Below are 21,949 nucleotides of genomic sequence, written 5' to 3' on the forward strand. Positions count from 1 at the left end.
CACCACTCACCATTAATCTGAGCCCACAACACCACAGATTATGCCTCTTGACGAGCCCAAAAAGAGTCTTCTCCTGGCGTTTGTTTATATTTCTCACAGGTCACTGACATCGCCTCGTTAATCGCGGTGGAAGGCACGGTGTACGGCAGACCAATCGTTGTCGTAACCCTCCTCCTCCTCCTCCTCCTCCTCCTCCTCGTCCCTACGACTGTCGCTGCTCAACTCGCCATACGTATGGCTGGTGGGTAATACGAGGTTCGTTAAACGTCCAACACACGGCGGCACCGTCGGCTGTGGCGATCAGTGTTAGAGAAATGTTTAGGTTCTCAGGTTCAATGACCCAGACCCCCAACCCACCCGAGACGCAAGTGAGAGTTGGCTCCCTTACGGCTGAGAAAATACCTCACTTATATATATTTACGTTTCCTACAGGATCAAAAATGCTCTTCCGAAGCACACCACCTTCAGGAGGAGGTTGGGAAGCACCTCCTCACTGGAGGTGGCGGTATTCGCAACATCAGAGGCTGTATACAAGTACATGTATTCCCCAGAGTTCATTGACCCGGCCATCTTGTAAGCTGGGAAAATCAAGTGTGTAGGAGTGTTGGAGGCTGGGGTTCCTGGTGGCACAGGGTGGCCAAGGTGGCCACTGTGGCCTGACCACTCATGCCTAAGTCACCAGTCCAGCCATAGACGAAACTAAGGCAGGTAAGGTTGGTGCACTACATCAGAGTTCATTGACCCAGTCCCCGCGCCTCTCGCCGCGAGCGGCGCCCCACTGTTGTGCTTGTACCGCCGCCCTTTACTTCATGACAAACTTTTCGAGTCTTTCACCACGATAGGATGACCAGGCGGGTCACAGGTACGGGACAGGTCACACACCCCCATCAGGCCAGGTACCACTCGCGTCCTAGGCACAACCAGACGCCGAACCATACAGGAGCAGGGAGGGGAAAGGACGGGGGGGACGTGTGTTGGGGGTGTATGGGGAGGTGATCAGTAAGACAACATCAAACATAACATGACATCGGATCAGGATGACGGGGTCGGGTAATGCCACTTCTGGAGGTGGCGTGTTTCGTCGGGATGGCACAGCAACTCTGGGCCGAGGTGTGTTACGGCGGCGCTGCGCTGCTTCCCTCGGTCATTGACCCCCGTCCCCTGACCCACTGGCCAGCCTCGCCATGAATGAAAGTTGTGAAAGAATGAATGAAAAGTGAGGTTTTGAGCAGCAACGAACCTCCCTGGTGCAGCGGGAGCCACGTGACACCGAAGGGCTGGACGTCCCTTCGTCATCCATGGCTCAAATACTGACTCCAGGTCGATGACCCCGGCCGTCAGACGCTGCTGCTGCTGCTGCTGCGGCTTAGTCAGCTCGCCACGCAGACCCGCTCAGGCAAGGTCATCCACGCTCACCTCATTGTTCCACCCTCTGACGTGCTCCCTCACACTGTACATCACATGAGGCGCTCACAGCCAGGGCTGAGTGAGGGTAGGAAGTGTCAGTATATGTGAGATTTATGAGTTAAATGATCCACAAAGATGTATGGATATTTTGGAGAATGAGGTAAGGATGAGTTTTAGGTAAATGTGAGAGGGAAATGAGTAATTTAGATGATTACGTGAATGTGAGAATACAGAGGAGACGAGTATGAGTAGGTGAATGTGAGAGCATGGTGTGTGTGTGTGTGTGTGTGTGTGTGTGTGTGTGTGTGTGTGTGTGTGTGTGTGTGGGTGGGTGGGTGTTAGGGTGGACGACGTGAGGGGGTGATAGTGAAGGTATCGAGAGGTCGTCAGGCTGACGGGTGACGGATGCCAGGATGACACATGCGACGGTAAAGGGTGAGGGGTTGGAGGTTGTCAGGTTGTGCAAGGCGAAAGATATCAAGGTGAGTGTGACGGATTACAAGCTAAGAGATCACGGATGTGAGGGTGGTTGTGAGGATGATGGGTGACGGATGTGAGGGTTGTGAGGATGATGGGTGACGGATGTGAGGGGGTTGTGAGGATGATGGGTGACGGATGTGAGGGGGTTGTGAGGATGATGGGTGACGGATGTGTGGGTTGTGAGGATGATGGGTGACGGAGTTTTAGTCTGAAAATATTTCTTGTTTAGATATACACAGACGCAGCATTTCAGTGAGAGTATGGGTGAAGGGCACATATCTAGGGGTAGGTGGAGGCCAGTGTAGAGCCACATGAACATTGTAGGGTGAGAGGTGGGCCTCGAGTGGGACCCGGGGGACGAGAGAGGTACCTCTCCCGTCAGGAGGGAGGGAGGTGTAGGATACATGAAATACATGATATATAATTACGGGACAGTGGGTGACGCTGACGGCAACACAGGTAAGGACTGTGAGGCTGAGAGGTAAGGTCGCAAGGACTGAGGCTAAAGGCTAATGGATGCAAGGGTTGTGAGGATGAGGGGGTGACGGTTGCAGGGGTTATGATGCCGAGGGGAGACGGATGTAAGGCTGAGAGGAGACGTATGTGAGGGTTGTGAGGCTGAGCGATGACAGACGTGGAGTGGTGGTGGCGTGGGGCGGTGGTAGTGATGTGGAGTGGTGGTGGTGTGGAGTGGTGGTGATGTGGAGTGGTGGCGGCGTGGGGTGGTAATGGTTCCAGCTGCTGCTGCTGCTGCTGCTGGAGACGTGACGCCCACCAGGAAGTGTTCCCGTCTCGTCCGTCCGTGAGATGCAGATAACGCGCCAGAGAAATCCCACCTCCTGGATGGAGTTGAGGAGGGGGGGGGGGCGGTGAAACACGTCGGGGAGGAGGGGGAGGGGGCTCCCAGGGGCTGGAGAAGTGGAGGGGGAGGAGGGGGGGGGGCTGAAGTTGGCGAACCAAGAGTGGCAAGAAAGACCAAACTAGATTCTTGCCTCATTACGCTTCCCCCAACTCGCTAAGGAAAGAGAAGAGACCAAAGTTTGTGGCGCGGTTTGTTGTCAGTGAGGAGTGGGGCCCACCATGATGGGTGGGAGCTCTCATGAGGAGTGGGTCGCAGATATGAATGGGCCCCTCATGAGGAGCGGGATCCCTTGACGAATGGAGTCTCATGATGAGGTGGTCCCCCACGACGGGTGGACGCCCCTGACAACTGGGTCTTCTTGATGAGTGGTTCCTCATAATGAGTGGAAGCCCTTGATGATTCGGCCTCATGATCAGTGGCCTCCTAAGATGAGTTTAAGCCCTTGGCCCATGACGACTGGACCCCCCTGTGGAAAGGGCCCCCACGACGAGTGGGCTCCCTTAACGAAAAGGCCCCATGACAAGTGGGATCCCATGACGAGTGGGCCCTCTGACAGGATTGTCCCCATGATGGATGGGCACGACGAATGGGCCCCCATGACATGAAAGAGTATAAGAGATGTATGTGAAGTGTATACGGAAGGGGGCATGGGTTGGGTGGGTGCCAGTAAGAAGGCATGGGCTGCATTGATCCGTTTGGGATGTGGGTGAGGTGGGACCCGGGTGGATGTGAGTGGTTGAGAGTGGGGGCGGACCTGGTGAGAGTGGGTGAAGCGAACGAAGTCACGGGCCGGGTCAGAGAGCGATCTGCTTCACCGCACCAAAATACTTAACCCAGAATTTGGCTCAAAATGATTTATACTTTTCCCTCGGCTCATTGGTAAATCTAATTATTTTTTTCTGGCATTTTTTTCCACAAAACAAAATTGAATTTACATGCGGGTTCAAGAAGAGCTGCGCCAGGAAGAGGTTTCGTCTGTCACAGCGCAGCGCGCCAGTGAAGATCATCGAACGTGATAGGAAAACTTTTCGTCCAAGAAAATGCCTTAACGGGCCATGTTGTTGGATGCACGGACCCGACGGCCGTGTCTTTTGGCACGGACGGTACGACAGCTGGCCAACCCGACGGTCGTGTCGTCTGATGTATACGGCACGATCACTGGCTGACCCACGGTTGTGCCTGAGACACGGACGGTACGACCAATGACCCGGCGCGCTCTTTTGTGGCCATTTTTGAACCTTGAAGAAAAGCAAAGGTTGATCACCTGTGACAACCTGAGGAGGATGTACTGGGGTGGGGAGGTGAGGGGACTGGTGGAGAGTGTACCGGGGCTGGAGGGTATACCGGGGGAGTTAGGAGGCGGGTGTACCGGGGGCCAAAGGCCTAGAGGAGGTTATATACTGGGGGTCAGGAAGTGGGTGTACCGGGGTTCGGGAGACTGGAGGAGGATGCACCGGGTCGGGAAGTAGGTGTACCAGGGATCGGGGACATGGAGGAGGAGTGTACCAGGGTAGGGAAGGAGTCCAGCACTAGGGTAGGGGAGGTGAGGCTGGCCAACACGGGGCTAGCGCACGATCAATTTGCATCAGTCCTGCTGCCGCTGGTGTGTGTGTGTGTGTGTGTGTGTGTGTGTGTGTGTGTGTGTGTGTGTGCGTGCGTGTGAGTGTGTGTGGTGGGCTGCGTGAGCACCGTCGTGATCTGTACCCTGCGGTTGCCCTACATGTTCATCACAGTGGTATCACGCCTATTAGCTCCAGCCTACCCCGAGGCACTACCAGCAGCAGCAGCAGGAAGATGCACACACCACTGTCTCACCAATTTCCCGCTGATCTGATGACGCGACAGTGAACGGCTCTTACCGCGCCATTGTATCGCTGATCCTCCCCATTATTCACGGGCATTCTCCAGAAGAGGACGTCCACGTTCTGTAACGGTGAGGGCGGGCCAGGTTAGACAGGCTTTTATACCGTCTTCACACACACACAGAGACGAACGACCGTGACATGGGAGCAGCCTCCACACTCTCTATTAACATGTTTACAAGGTACAAGTGAGTTTACACCATTACGTTACTGTGTTGCTGAACTCACGATGCGTTGGTCACCAGACAATACTATCCACAGGATACCTGCAGACGTGTGAAGATGGGCACCATTACTGTGGCTCAACATGAGACACTCCTTCCCAAAAATCACCCGTGCTGATGTCTACTGCCGGTACCAGCGCAGCGCCCCAGGTCCTGAGACCATATCTAAGAACACTCACCATATACTGCATTGTTTGCTCGCTGGGTGGCGGCATGTGGTGGGAGGCAGGGATGTGGGAGGGAGGAGGACCGATGGATGTGGCAGCACACGCGGTGCACACCCTCACCACAGCAACAACAGAGGTGCTGACCTTCACGCGTGACGGTAGCACTCCAGAACTCACGGCCGCCACCGTTACCACCGTCCAAGAGTCAGCGATGACACATGCCGCAGTGAGCCCACGGCAGGAGCAACCTACTTCGTCACCTGCAGCGACACAGAGGCACTGGGGGATCCCTGCCCGCCCCGTCATCAGGAGCACTTGAGAATAATGATGAAAGAGCTCGGACTCCATCTGGTGTTGCCACTGTTGATTAAAGAGTGAAGGCCGCCGTCAGCGAAGCCTCGTACGGCTAGCCAGCTGCAGGAGGCAGCGACCCATCTAAACCATCATGTGCCGGGTCCTCACCACGCGGTCACCATCTGCTCTGCCCAGATTCCTACTAAGTCAACAAGTACAGATTTCCACCACTGGACCAACAGCAGAACATCGGGGCAACAAGTCGTAAATATCAGCCAGTCCAAAGGACTAAAACGTTCCCCAAAATAACAAAAAGAAGAAAACAAGACTAACCAGGATTTTCCTGAACTGTAACAGTGATTGACATGATGACTGAGGACCAATAAGGTCGGCCATGTGTCTGGCTGGCCGGGGTAAGGTGGGGGCCTTTGTCAGCCAGGATTGCCGCGCGCAGACATGGCCACATGATCCTTCAATTATGTTGTAACACATGATGCCTGCACACCCACGGCCCGTCATGCTGACCACTGGCCAACAACTTCACACCACACCAACGCTACCTTACAACTATATACCTTTCAAGTGTACAACCGTCTGCAGGAAGGGTTCAGCAGCATTTCGGCGACAAGAAAGAGAAAGAAAAAAATGCATTAGACGTTTCTTCATATCTGTAACAGGGAACGTGAGATGACTCGGGGTTAACGTCATTAAAAAGCGCAAGAGCTTAGTCATAATGTCTTAGATATATATATATATATATATATATATATATATATATATATATATATATATATATATATATATATATATATATATATATATATTTATATGTATATATATATATATATATATATATATATATATATATATATATATATATATATATATATATATATATATATATATATATATATTGGTTTTCTTGCATCAGCCAACATGGCACGGGCGAAAGCATACCCCAGTAGAAGCCATGGATGTACTGAAGGTAAAAAGGCTAATTTCAGGTCGAGACCCAACTTCTGAAAGTAGAAAAGTTGTAAAAAGATGGAAAGGCGAAAGGAGGAAGAGAACTTCTACACTTTCGCTTTGGAAGGAAAGGAGGTATCATAAGCGGCCAATCCTCATATGGTTGGCCTTCACGCAATAAACTATGGGAAGCAGCTGCCACTCGCATGTCTCAGGTCCAGGTCTTGGGGACTGAGGCACACGATGACAACTCACGAACGCAGTGTCCGAAATGATATCCGTAAAAGAGAGAAAGAGAAGCAACGTCACAGCGGACGGGTAAGACCGTCAGACAGCAGGAGAGCTGATGTGTGTGGTGCAATGCTCTTTTGATTCCATCGTGGCTGATATCGAGGTGGAGGAGCCACCCCGGGAGTGAGGGACCTGATCCTCTGAATCAACTGATATCTTAGTTTTCAAGCGACTTTATCGGTCGATCGAGTAATAAGAAAGTTACTGTATAACACACAGATTAAAACGCCTTTTTGGCTGACGTAGATAATATAACACAAGTGTAGGTTTATGATACAAGATACGACACTAAAATCGGAGAAAACGCGACGTAATATCTGAAATACGCTTATTTTCGTTATATTCCACTCGGTAAACCGACGCATACGCCGGATGACGGAGTGTATCCGGATAATCTTGATTAATCTGATCAGGGAAATATGTGTCCAGCACTCAGCATGGGGCGAATGTTTCTCCTACATGTATGGATCAGCTACACAGAGAAATGATGGCAGCGCCCAAACCCGAGCTTCTGAGAAGCGAGATTTCGTGATGGTCGTCGTGTGGGGCATGGAGGAGAGGCTGGAAGGACATGGTGATGGCTGACGTGCTTGTGTTGTTGTAGGGTGGACCTGCAGCGTTGGGAAATATCACAAGAAAACGAGTAAACTGCAGAATGGGAGATAGATAGAAATTGCGTTTTCGCACTGATGAACTCAATCTAGTATTTACATTGAGAGAAAACATTACACTTGCTGCCCAAGGAGTCCCTTCTATCTTTATGATATATATATATATATATATATATATATATATATATATATTTTTTTTTTTTTTTTTTTTTTTTTTTCGCTGTCTCCCGCGTGTGTGTGTGTGTGTGTGTGTGTGTGTGTGTGACGGGGCTAGATCAGGGTGGCGCTGGTCTCCTCGTCAAGAACATCCTCATGAGCCACCCTAAACCTCCGGATGTTCCTCGTGACGTTAAATGAATTTACCGATATTTGCTCAGCCTGCAGCCGGCGAGGTCTGGGTCGGGGGCGGCATGTGTGGTGCCTCACCGGCCCGGCCTCCCGCGAGGCTGCATTCTCCAAACCTCTGCTTCATGCAGACTCTGTAGAAGTTGTCTGCTACACCGCTACTGCTTTTCTTCATTCTACTCATGGGATAACTTGCCTCAGAATGAAGCAACGAGGAGGACGGGACAGGATAGGAAATGAAGCAAGGGAGGGGACTGGGATGAAAACATGACAACATAATGACTGGAACTTACGTAGCGCGAGGCTGAAAACTGGAGGCGAATGAAACGGGGCAAACGGAGGGACACGAGCAAAGGATGCGAATTTCAAAGCGGGACGAAATCGATGAAAATAAAACGTACGAGAGAACGACTTGCACCAGCAGCAGAGACAAGCAATAACAATGAAACTGCTCAGGAAACGGCGGTGCAAACTGAGATAGCGCAAGGTTATGGACCTTGCCTGGCCGGGGGTGGCACAGAGAGAGAGAGAGAGAGAGAGAGAGAGAGAGAGAGAGAGAGAGAGAGAGAGAGAGAGAGAGAGAGAGAGAGAGAGAGAGAGAGAGAGAGAGAGAGTCAGGTCGGAGTTGATGGTGAAGGTCAACTGGGGGGGGGGGGGACGGCTAACAATGAGAGATGACCACCAGTGCTACTGGTATGACCACAGGAGTGACTATCGTCTGTGTCCTGCAGGAGGAATTACAGCCAATGGCGATGGTGAAGAGCAAATAAGGGAATAACACAAAACGATAAACAAGAGGCAATTAACCATCAACACATGAAGGAAGGGACAGAGTAACTAGTAGCTAGAAGGTGAAGCTAAAGAAGGTCCTCAGGACCAGGGGAGGGCAGATACATCCAGTTATAACTTCTTTAGTTCTAGAATCCTTTATGGTTGGTCTACAGACACACAGACAAAGCATTTCATGGATGAGGCGTAAGTCAGGAGCACGACAGATCTGAAGGATCAAGAACGCTGGTGTAGTCCATGTGAAGCGTGATGGAACCGACCAGCTCAGGGTGGAGAGGGAGTTGGGTTAACCCCTGGCCACATCTCCACAACCAACCTCCTCCTCAACCCACCACTAACCAACCTCCATACCAACCAACCCACATTACATTTTCCGTCGCCCTCGACCCTCCACATTCCTAGATCTTCCTCTTCCAAGTCCAACACTATTCTCTCCCCACTTCCAATTGCCTCCGTCTATTTCGTAGCCACATTCAGCTGGAAGCCACCCCAGTCCATGGACACTCTGCCCCATGGCCATCATGGGTCTATGGCCTGGAGTCAAGGGTCGCGGGCCGTCATCAAGCGAGGGGACGTCCCATTCTAACGCCTAGTCGATCTCTAACAACAAAGGACCATGGTTATCAGGGCCGTGACGAACCCAGCCCATGGTCAAAGGGCTGTGACTACCCCTGACCCATGGCCACGTGAACCCATGACCATCCAGGCCCGCGGTCATCTTGGGCCAGAGTCCTGGGACGCGACCAGTGAGCAACGTTGCTGTGGAGGTGAAGGCAACCAGTTGGGCAGAATGTGTCGCGCGCGTGGGGCGGCGGCAGCTTGCGTCGAGAAACTGGACGTTACCTCGTCTCCTCGACCAGCACATCAACACCGGGTCTTCCCCTTCTGTAGAGCCGCCAGCTGAGGTGTATCAGGGCACTGGGGGCGTGACAATGCCCTGGCCAGACCCCAGGGGGAGGAGGAGGTGCGACGGGAGGGGACGCCCGGTAAAGTGGATATTAATAAGGCAATGTAAGGTGAGGGAGGCGGGAGCGGGGGTTGTTGGCCCTTTACTGTGTCAACGCTGAGCTCCTGCTATACACTTTCCCCGTCCACGCTGCCCCCCATCCCTCTCCCTCCATCCCTCCCTCCCTCGCTCACTCAATCCCCCACCCCCATCCTCCACCACCAACAGCCACCCACAACCCTCCTCCTCCCCACCTCACACAGCAGCGCCCCCACTTTTTGTCTTGTATAGGGACAACTGAAGGCTGGGACTTCCCAGAACAAGGTCGCATATCTCTCTCTCTCTCTCTCTCTCTCTCTCTCTCTCTCTCTCTCTCTCTCTCTCTCTCTCTCTCTCTCTCTCTCTCTCAGACAGTAGAGCTAGTTCGTCAGTGTGTTCCCTTGCACCGTCAGCTCGTGGTACTTTACTACAACCTGCACCTCCTTCCTCGCCAGGACCAGGGCATCTCGCCTCACCGTCGAGTTAAACTCATTCATATCGTCTTCAGAACAACATATATATATATATATATATATATATATATATATATATATATATATATATATATATATATATATATATATATATATATATATACAAAGTGTTTGAGTGTGTGTGTGTGTGTGTGTGTGTGTGTGTGTTACCGGATTCCACCTGGCTGTGGTTACACCACGAGTGAAATGTCATCTTCGTCGTGCTTGTATGACCGTCAGAGGACGAAAAGATGTTGAGTCTCGTCAAGGAGAACTTCGCCCCTCATCATTTCCCTCCTCCTGGTAGTGTGATGCAGCTTAGAACCTGCACAAAATCGGTAGTATATATATATATATATATATATATATATATATATATATATATATATATATATATATATATATATATATATATATATATATATATATTGGGTGAGATTTTACACAGTAGCACATTGAATGACACACACACACACACACACACACACACACACACACACACAAATATACACCTCTGCATAAACCCAGACATACACACCCACACGCCAACAAGCACAGGAACACGTGCAGCAGCAGCAGCAGTCAGGTGAACATTCCAGCAGGTGTGAGAGCTGCAGGAGTCACTGACCTTCCTCAGGACGTGTGGTGCAGCACCTGCTGCTGCTGCCGCTGCTGCTGCCGCTGCTGCATCTGCCGTCTCCCCCTCCACCCACACCCACCCAGCCCACGCTGGTACACCTGTCCCACCCGATCCACCCCCCCTCACGCTGCTGTACCTGTCCCCCTCACACTGCTGTATCTGCTATCCCCCCTCACGCTGCTGTATCTGTCCCCTTCACGCTGCTGTATCTGCTGTCCCCCTTCATGCTGTTGTACCTGTCCCCCTGACGCTGCTGTACCTGCTGTTCCCCCCTCACGCTGCTGCATCTGTACCAACGCTGCTGTACACCACCCCGCCCACACACACACACACACACACACACACTACTGCACCTGCCCCACAGGTCATACAGCTGTATCATCGCAGTGATGATGGATGGAAAGTATACCAACATGGTGAAGCTAATTCCTTGCTGCTGTGTTATCAGGCTAAGGTGAGGAGGGTTGGGGGACCACGGTGGTGGGGGGGAAGAGACCCCCACAGACAGAAGGTGGGGGGGTGGGGGAGGGGTGAGCAGGTAGAAGGATCACAGACATGGGGTGGGGGTTGGGGAAGGAGGCCCACAGATATAGGGTGAGGGAGGTGGCCCACAGACATAGGGGTGAGGGAGGTGGCACACAGACATAGCGGTGAGGGAGGTGGCCCACAGACATAGGGGTGAGGGAGGTGGCACACAGACATAGCGGGGAGCGAGGTGGCACACAGACATAGCGGGGAGCGAGGTGGCACACAGACATAGATGTGAGGGAGGTGGCACACAGACATAGGGTGAGGGAGGTGTAGGATCACAGACAAAGCAAAACGACCGCATGCGGCACCGTGTCAACAGACTGTGTGTGTGATGTATGGATAATTATGTATGTTGTTACGTCTTGTGGTAGTCATTTGTCTGAGTGTTTTGACTCTCTCTCTCTCTCTCTCTCTCTCTCTCTCTCTCTCTCTCTCTCTCTCTCTCTCTCTCTCTCTCTCTCTCTCTCACACACACACACACACACACATACACACACACACTAATTCTGTTGCTTATCATTCTTATAGATATGGCGTAAAGCGCATTCTTTCCCTCTGAGATAAGGACAGGAAGGAGCCATCTCTCGCCTCAAACGAACACATGATAAGCACAGGAATGTGTGCTGGCATGTGGGATGGACAGGAAAACAGACCGATTTAGGCAGGGGCTCAGAAACTGAGTGGCTGTAGTAGAGACTGACAGAGAGACACGTGTAGAGACAGAACAGACAGTCATCGTGAGGTGGAGCACACACGTCCTGATTACACACAACAAACCGAATGGAAATCGAGATAGCTTATCTAGGCAGACGACTCATACTGATCGACAGAAAGACGATAACTTGATGCGTGTAGGCGCGGAGAGGGAGAGAGAGAGAGAGAGAGAGAGAGAGAGAGAGTCTCTCTCTCTCTCTACCTACGTGACCTGCCGTGAACCGGATATAAGCAGACCGGAACAGTCGTCTCTGAGAAGCTAACGGACGGACAGGACAGAGAGACAGACAGACAGACAGTGCACCCTCTCACCTACACACGACAGAACACACGACGAAAAATGAACAGAAAAACATATATATTTCTTCCCCACTGAGATAAACAGAAGCAGGAATACTACCTTAACAGACAACAGCATAGAAAATGGATGATGAAATGCTCTAAATGGAGCTGGGAGACACGGGTGAGCTCGGGTGTGTGTGTGTGTGTGTGGCGACTTACACACTTACCTCACGTGAGTGGGACGTGAGTACCAAAGAATAGGTTTACTTTTTTCCCACATGTGCACGACTTATCTCCCAGCACCATATTTTCTGTTATTCCAGAATGTTAAACAACAACAACAACAATGATAATGATGATGATGATAATAATAATAATAATAATGATAATAATAATAATGATAATCATATCATTTTTTATCATATTATACTTAACCGCCGTCTCCCGCGTTAGCGAAGTAGCGCAATGATTTATTATATATATATATATATATATATATATATATATATATATATATATATATATATATATATATATATATATATATATATATATATATGAAGACAGGGAAATAGTGGAGTATTGCCTCAGACCGTAGAGAATGCACCATACACCACAACTCTCCTGCATACAGTGTTGTGAAATGACATCCCGAGCGGCCTCATGCGAGACACACTGGAAGGACAGATCCATTCTCATCCTCCTCCCTCAACCAGTGTCCCGGGGCCTCTCTTCACCCTGGGCCAGTGTCCCGGGGCCTCTTTTCACCCTGAGCCAGTGTCCCGGGACCTCCCTTCACCCTGGGCCAGTGTCCCGAGACCTCCCTTCACCCTGGGCCAGTGTCCCGGGATCTCCCTTCACCCTGGGCCAGTGTCCCGAGGCCTCCCTTCACCCACCCAACCAGTGCCACATCATCCTCGGGACCATCCTTGTCACAGAGGTTATGCCCATGATCTCACACACTCACAGAATTCTTCTACCAAGTGTTATGAGACGAGATACAGTAGCGCCGTGAGACACACAGACAGACAGACAGACAGACAGACATAGATAGATATACAGATAGAAGACAGAGAGATAGATTGATAGAGGATGGGTAAGTGAGGATGGAGGGAGGGGCAAGAAGAATGTAAACCATCCCCGACTCCCCCCAACCACAGGGTTGCGACCAGTATTTCACCAAAAATACACAGATATTTTCCCATAATGAGTATTCTCGTAGTGACGTGTTGTCTGTCGTGAATTCTAAAGTAACCAGCACGACATCGACGTGATCAGACTGCAGAGGACTCCACCCTGGCTGCTTCGTAGGGCTGCGCTACATCACAGAATGGGGTTAGAACCCTCACAATCTGAATCAACATTGTCTACATTGTGGATCGGGACTACAGCTTTTTCCATCAAGGATCTCCAGAATCTATAACATCAGATCAATTATCCTAAAGTGTTGAATTCCAATTAGAATTATGATTCTGACTGACTTGTGTATATGCGAATCTATTTTCGGTTACAAATGGCTGTCTTCATCAGCCGTCCTTATGAGTAATGAGGAAACTCCTGAATGATAAATTCACCTCATCAGTTTACATCGCTAGAGGAGCCTAAAGGTCAGCACCCACACCTGGCCTCCCCCGTACCTTGACCCCGGCCGTTCGATCGCTAGAAAAAGTTGCAAAAAAGTTCCACGAGTCACCATTTGGCAAACAATGTTTCAGGTACGATCTAAAGTTTTCTTGGAGGAGGCCGTGCCGCCTTCCAGGAGGCTCAGGGGATGTCATACCGGAACTCATGGAAGTCGTGCCTCATTTTCTGAGCCTGTGAAAAGGCGTAACGCACTTATTGAGCCTTGAGGAAGCCTTAACCCACTCTGTGAGCTTGTGAGAAGTCGTACCGCACATCAAGGAATTTAAGTCTCTCTTCATGAGTCTCTGAGAGGTCGTGCCGGGCCTCATGGAGGATCTAACCTCACTTTATGAGCCTCTGGGAGGTCGTAACGCATTATATGACCCTCTGGGAAGTCGAGACGCATTTTATGAGCCTCTGGGAGGTCGTAATGCATTATATGACCCTCTGAGAGGCCGAGACGCACTTTGTGACCCTCTGGGAGGTCGTAATGCATTATATGACCCTCTGAGAGGCCGAGATGCACTTTGTGACCCTCTGGAAGGTCGTAACGCACTTCATGACCCTCTGGGAAGTCCTGCCACGCCTCATGGAAGGTCGTACCTCGCTTCGAGCCTCTGTGGGAGGTCGTGTCACACTTCACGAGCTTGTAGACAAGTCGTACCGCACTGCTCCCCTTTCACCGGTCCGCCTCTTCAGCGTGGTCGTGAGCACTCTGTCAGTCGAATGTCCGCATAACGCACAACGGCTTTCAAGTCTTGGACTGACCTCTGACCTCTCCCTAAGGGGCTGACCTCTTTAACCATAGGAGCGGTACATGCTGCCATCTATTTCGGAGACGACGGCATTGTACTCCCATGATGCATCTTGGCTGTACCGCCAGCTGCAGCCACTCTGTCTCGCACTCGTTCATCTGGGGGCTGATATTTCTCGAACCGAATTGAAATTAGAAAACTGGAATATTCATAAGTTTGATTACATATGTAAATGATCCACATGATGGTTCTGTGTTACATATCTAATACTGTAACCGCTGGAGCACGATGATGTGTTCCTTGAGTACGACTGTACAACCCTTGAGCATATATATATATATATATATATATATATATATATATGTGTGTGTGTGTGTGTGTGTGTGTGTGTGTGTGTGTGTGTGTTCGATATTATTCGAGTGACCGACGTAGCGTCAGTAGCAGATGGCTGAGCCTGAGAGGAAAAAATCCTCGCCTGGCTTCTTCCTCAGTTCCTTCTTTTGAAATGTAATACAGTAGGGGAGGATTTGTTGTCCCCCCCCCACACACATCCGTCTTAATTGCTTTCTACGACACGCAGGGGGGAGAGAGAGAGAGAGAGAGAGAGAGAGAGAGAGAGAGAGAGAGAGAGAGAGAGAGAGAGAGAGAGAGAGAGAGAGAGAGAGAGAGAGAGAGAGAGAGAGGTGCCCTACCATAATGGTAGGGACAAAGAGAGCAAGCAGCCGCCTTGCGGGACGCAGCCATGCAATCGGATATATTGTACGAGAACTGGACATGCAAGCGTCTCGGGTTGCAAGGCGGAGGGAAGGGAGCGTAGGACTGATGATGGTGCGGTGAGGCAGGCCGGCCGCGTCCTGAGCTGAATGGCCAGGGATGTGGCTGGCCAGTCTGACGGCCAGGGATGTGGCCAAGGCTATGGTGGGCTGGTGCAGTGCGATCGCCACTCCATCAGGCCGTTGCCGTCGGCTTAATTCGTTATCTGAACCGCTATAGTCACCAGACCGCATGCTGTGGCGTGGACTACACCTCACAGACACCCGAGAATCTTGAGTCTAGAGAGATGTACAAATACTGGTAAACACTGGGCAAGTCACAGAGGTGCAAGACCCAAGGATTCCCTCTTTCTTCCCTGGAACAGTTAAGTTGTGGGATTCTCTTTCCTATTTCGTTTTTCCCTCTTCATGTAACCTTTCCAGAGCCACTTCTACAAATGTCTCCGGATATATTATCAGTTTCTAATTTCTTTCAACCGAGATGGTCTTTGACTGGGGCATATTTTATCTATTGTCACATAAAGAAGGCATGGCATGGGACGGGTCAGTACTCAATGATATAGACGGTAGTGGAGTATATGTGAGGCAAGTTATATAGAAAACTGAGATCCCTATGTATACTGCACATAGCCTTACCCATTAGAGGTAGGGTAAGTGCATATCTATATAAACAGAGGAGGTGCACAGAGGTTGGGCTGGGTAGAGCGATACATAAGGCAAGTTACAGATCATTATGGGTACAGTCAGTTCCACTCATGAGGTTCATGGGATCGCAAGTCCCGGGTACAGATGTCCTAAAGTGTGTCACCGTCAATGAAGTTGTTAGAGAGTTCATAACACTCTGGAGCAGAAGGGGTGGGCAGGGTGGGTGACACAAGGAGAGGACGCAAGACCCACCCTATCATTGACAGACACCGGGTCATGACAAACTCGGCAACTCCTCACTAGCACATACCTGGCGTTTGTCGGCAACGAGATATATGCTGCTCAGATGGGTAATGATTAGAATTCTTGGCGAGCGAGAAAAAAATCTCTTTTCCTTTTCCTTATGTGGACTGTATTTGTCTGGTGTGTGGCCGGTGAGTGCCCAGAGTGTATCCGGGGTTAAATGACCTCTGACCTGACCCTAAGGGTTAGATGAAATGTTACGTCATCATACCTAAGAGTCGAACCGTCGCTCTCATCAAATTCGTGACCTACAAAATATTTTCCCGTTACTTTCTGCGTGTGTGTGTGTGTGTTCTTCACCTGTAAGTCTGGGCGCCGCGCGTTCATCAAAGTGTCCTAATCTCTTGCCACAGCGGTTACTCGGGATTCCCATCTTAAGAACTCACGTTGCATAGATCGACAGCGAAGATATTGAGACAAACAAACATCAAAATTCAGTCTTTCGTCAAAGTTCTTCTTCGTTATGATTAGTCGTGAAGATATAGTTCTGTAATGCACAGCGGATTGGCATCTTATGCAACCATAAAGACGTTTCGTTTGTAGGTCAGATGGTGTGAGGTGTCCAGCCGCCCACAGGTCCCGGGTTACAGTATCGGTAGCGCTGGTTAAGCCTAATGAAGACCTTGATGATCCAAGCGTCGTCTTGCATCACGCTGCTTGCACGACCCGGGGGACGGCCTCCCCGTGTGCCTGTGACGAGGGGATTCTGAGGCAGCGACGTGTGGACGACACAGGTGTGTGGGGTGGTGGGAGGATGGGGACAAACGACGTGTGGACGACACAGGTGTGTGGGGTGGTGGGAGGATGGGGACAAACGACGTGTGGACGACACAGGTGTGTGGGGTGGTGGGAGGATGGGGACAAACGACGTGTGGACGACACTATTGGAACCTTCGTCAGCGTGTGTCCCACTGCTACCCCACTGGGAATCCTCCTCACCGCTCTACACGTACTGGAGCCTCGTCTCCCTCAGTGAGGAACTGATCACGAACATCCCCATCACAACTAGCACCTCCACCACCTCCAACACCATCATACTGGGATACGGTCTAGACCACAGAACCTAATTTGTTGTACAGGATCAATATGGCGGACCACGGCATCCGGGAGCCACCGAGACGTCCTCTCTCTTCCCCGCTATGTAAACATTCCTGTACATCATGTCGCTGGTCTACTTACGATTCATCTTTATCAAAATATATTTCCTTTTAAAATGCACCAATACAACTCCCCAAGCGTCCATTCTATTATTGTAATGGTTGATATCACACGTCCATCACTCAGCGTCAGGGTGGTGGATGACACACATCCATTATCTATATTAGCAGTGTGGTGGCTGACAACACATCCATCATCCATAATGTCACTGTGGTGTGGTGCCGCCATACCTCACCCAGCAACACTGCTGCCACACCTGCTCCTCCCACTAATCAATACAGGTGTGCAGACCATCGAGGTGTCAGCACACCTTTTCATCACGTCACTCACTGATCCCATCCTAGCCACGCCTGTAACATCTGTCTCGCTTCACAGAACACCTGTAACACATGCTATGGGTTTTGAACCATAACACAAGTGTTACAGGGCACGTTTAAGTCGCAATATATGTCACAGCGGTGACGAAGTTACACACGTGACATGATTATCTTGGGCGAGGAACACATGACACCAAATACGCGCAGTGACGGTCTGTGGCGGGGAAGGGCAGATAACGTTAGTCAGTCAGCCAGGTACAACGCTGACATCCGTCAGAAGGTGGCTCCTGACAGTAGGCAAACTCGCCCAGTGGCAGAAAATGCCTTGAGAAACCTAACTACTTCATTAAGTCAGCTGATAGACGAAAGCACGTGTTGCCATATCGGAGACCTAGTTACCTTCGTAAATAGTTACGCTGACGTTTATAGTAACGCAAGACGTTAAGGCGAGGGGAGAGGAGTGGGGTAACCTACTCTTTAATTATCCCCCATCAATACGGTAAGGCTAATTGCCAGCGCGATAATTAAGCAATTACAGTCCATCAGCCGCGTTCGAAGATGATCAGCGTGACTACAACAATGTCTTTATTGTCATAACACTTTCGTGGTCACGTCTGTAGGGTGAGCAATCTTACTCCTGCTTACCTGCGTGTGAATCAATGTCTTCCCGCTATTGATACCCGAGTGGGCTGAGTGGGCAGGTGTATGCCGCGCCACTCAGCCATTACTCTCTCTCTCTCTCTCTCTCTCTCTCTCTCTCTCTCTCTCTCTCTCTCTCTCTCTCTCTCTCTCTCTGTATATATATTCTTAATCGCCGTTTCCCGCGTTGCGAGCTAGCTCCAGGAACAGACGGGAAAAGGCCGCATCCGCTCACATCCATTCCCTAGCTGTCATGTGTAATGCACCGAAACCACAGCTCCCTTTCCACATCCAGGCCCCACAGATCTTTCCATGGTTTACCCAGGACGCTTCACCTGCCCTGGTTCAGTCCAGTGACAGCAGATATACACAACACACATATATACCTCAGCTTACACCAAGTGGTCAGGTATCGATCAGGCTCAAAGGGCAGGATGAACAGCTGGGTTGCCTGTGAGCCGACAGCCCCATCCCAAGGTTCGAATCATATTACAGTTTATCATCATTGCTCACCAACATTATTTTCCTTGCTCTGTAATTGCATTTTGCTAGTGGTAAGAATAATCATTCTTTCTGAAGGTAGTATACCTATAATTGTTTAATCCTTTAAATCAGTAATTCTTGTTCTTGTTACAGGTATGTTGGAGGTGCGTGACGCGGTAACTCCCTCACCGTGACAAGGATGTAACGACATAGGTGAGTAGGTGAACCTCAGCTAAGCTTGGAAGACTACCGCAAGCTGATATACTGTAAGCTTTAACGTACATGCTTTGTGCTCTGAGTTCATGTGACCACATGCTAATGTAACCCTGAGTCTGGGATCGTCTTGAGAGAGCCTTGAGTTGCTTCTGTAGGAATTAGTATTAATCCCTTGAGCACGACGGTACGACCCCGGGATACGACGGTACAGGGTACGACGGTACGGTCCTGGGATACGACGGTACGGTCCTGGGATACGACGGTACGGTCCTGGGATACGACGGTACGGTCCTGGGATACGACGGTGCGGCCCTTGAGAATGACAGCCTGTCCTTTGGCCTGACCCTAACGGGTGAGGTCAAAGACCTGGATGTTAACTGGGCAGCCTTTGTGTTGAGGAGAACGCAACACCCACCAGCGACCAGTGTTATTATCAGGTGTTGCCTCACTCACACACAACACTCAGCACTTCATGACAAGGACCAGGTCACTCCGACCAACTTCAGTACGTTGTTGGCACCACTGAGTCCACTGGTGTATACCAGATCAACAATTTCCTCAGCACAGAGGAACACACGACGTCGTCCACTGATGAACACGAGAACATCGGTGAACGTGAGTGTATCAGGAAACTTGGCAGAGCGTCGACTCACTTAAGGCCGGCGATAAAAGACACTTAAATCCTTGTTTATACGTCAAATAATTTTGTTTTTGTCATACAATATCATACGTCATTTCGGAAAACTCGGAACCTAATCCAGCAAAACTGAAAGAATTGTTAAGTAACGTGACAGATCCCTTAGCCAGGTGAGCGAGGAGCGTCCATCTTGCTACCCACCGCATTGGTAGTCCTCCTAGTGGGGGAGCTTGGCTCTCCTGCCGGTCTGGGGAGCACCGTGCGGGGGTGAAGCGGAGTTAGAGGGAGCAGGAAGACGTGGGGAGGGAAGTATGGCTGGGCGACACGAAACTGAGGGCTGGGGGAGAAAGAGGATATAGGGGGCATGCTAACCTCGCCAACCCAAGCGGGTGACACAAATTGAGGAAACTAACGATTACGACAGGGAAACACTGTCACCCGTGAGGGTAAGATGGCCATGTGTCCCGACACCACCCCGGGGTCAGGATGACTCCCCCAGCTGTAATGACGCCACGTCAACTGCAGCGGGGTGACCAGCACCACCAACACCAGCAGTGATAGCGGCAGTACCTCCACCAACAGCAGAGGCAGCACCATCACCAGCAACATCAGTTGTCGCAACACCACCAACATTATTTAGCAAAATCGTCACCGCCATCAACAGCAGCAACAACAAGAGCAATACCATCGCCAACATCAGCAGTCATGACACCACCACCAACAACATCACCACCAAAGATACAAATTCCCCAACAACAGAGACGGAGGAAGCAGCAGCAGCGGCAGAACAAATCCCAAGCGACAGCTTCTGTACAGACCCAGTGAGCCGTCCAGTGCCACACTGTGACAGTCTTAATCTACCATACCAGAGACGCTGGTGTACGAAACTAGCGTGTTTACGGCAGTCAACACGGATATGGAAATACTTCATCTGGCAAGCACCGAGAAGCACAGCTCATATACACATAAACATACACTTAAAAAAACATACGGACACATACATCAATCCTCCCCACGCACCTACATACGTATACATACACAAGAGCATTTCTAAGGAAGGACCACCTATGACAAGGAGTAACACAATCATGAACGGTCTGAAAACGACGGAAAAGATAATCAGGAGAAATTGCCAGTGTGAGAGGAAGCATAGGTTCAGAAGGAAGTGGTCCCGTATGATACATCCCTCGGACGTCTGTGACAGCGTAAGTTCTGCTCTAGATAAAAGGGATGAGTGGGTGAATCGTGTGTTCTTGAACTGCCAGGAGGCACTTGACACACTCCCACACAAGAGGGTGGAGAAGAGAATAGCTTTTCAGGCAGAGACAAAAGTAAGACTCTTACGGTGGACCGAGAATGATCTAAATAAAAGTGAACCCTGACGTGTCTTTCTGTGTTGGCTGGAGTGACTACTGGCGTACCACAAGGCTCCATATATTGTCGGGTAATCCCAACCTAACGAGACCACGTCAGGAATGCCCAAAACTGCGTCAGCCATAAAGGAAAACTTGGACGAGCATCAGAGTTGGTGAGACACTGGTTAGTGGAGCTTCATGTTAACTGGCTGTGATACACCCTCCTCTCCCTACGCTGATACCACTGACGATTACGCAAGACTGGTGCACGTCCGCTGTTATCAGTGGTGCACGTCCGCTGTTATCAGTGGTGCACGTCCGCTGTTATCAGTGGTGCACGTCCGCTGTTATCAGTGGTGCACGTCCGCTGTTATCAGTGGTGCACGTCCGCTGTTATCAGTGGTGCACGTCCGCTGTTATCAGTGGTGCACGTCCGCTGTTATCAGTGGTGCACGTCCGCTGTTATCAGTAGTGCACGTCCGCTGTTATCAGTGGTGCGCGTCCGCTGTTATCAGTGGTGCACGTCCGCTGTTATCAGTGGTGCACGTCCGCTGTTATCAGTGGTACACGTCCGCTGTTATCAGTAGTGCACGTCCGCTGTTATCAGTGGTGCACGTCCGCTGTTATCAGTGGTGCACGTCCGCTGTTGTCAGAGGTGCACGTCAAGAGGTATTTGTGGTGGATGTCAGGTGTCAGCAGTGCATATCAGATGTCTGTGATACATATAATGTCAGGCGAGCATGTGGTGTGTTACATGTGGTGTGTTAGATGCCTGCCATGCGTGTTATGGCAGCCGTCAGGTGGTGTCAGCAGTGGACGTCAGGTAGCTACTGTCAGCAGTGCAGGTCATCAAGGGACAACAGTTGGCGTCAGGTGGTGTCAGCGACGCAGCTGTCCTAGACTTGCGTGACCAAGTGTGCAAGCCAAGCCCCCCCGGCCACCACACATACTATCGTACTTGTTGCCATGCTATTTGTATTTGTTTACATGTATGAGTCTGGTGTCCTGAATACTCACGTTCCTCACTGCTGCATCTGTGGTTGTCGTATCCAAATGTGTTCTCTCGATGATGTACGTAACTTCCTCCCTGTTATGTTATCCTCCCCTGCAGACCACAAGTCC

The 21,949-nt window shown here is 50.5% G+C and overlaps 1 protein-coding gene and 1 long non-coding RNA gene across 2 annotated transcripts in view; one reads left to right on the forward strand and one right to left on the reverse strand.

The window, feature by feature from the left end:
* LOC139757080 (uncharacterized) overlaps nucleotides 1-21,949 on the reverse strand; it is a 113,550-nt gene that overhangs the window by 52,869 nt on the left and 38,732 nt on the right. The window lies entirely within an intron of this gene.
* Nucleotides 1-21,949, forward strand: part of LOC139757078 (uncharacterized) — a 130,285-nt gene that overhangs the window by 35,342 nt on the left and 72,994 nt on the right. The gene's annotated exons all lie outside the window — the stretch shown is intronic.

This window comes from Panulirus ornatus, chromosome 24, assembly GCF_036320965.1.
Source record: "Panulirus ornatus isolate Po-2019 chromosome 24, ASM3632096v1, whole genome shotgun sequence".
NCBI classification, from domain to species: Eukaryota; Metazoa; Arthropoda; class Malacostraca; order Decapoda; family Palinuridae; genus Panulirus; species Panulirus ornatus.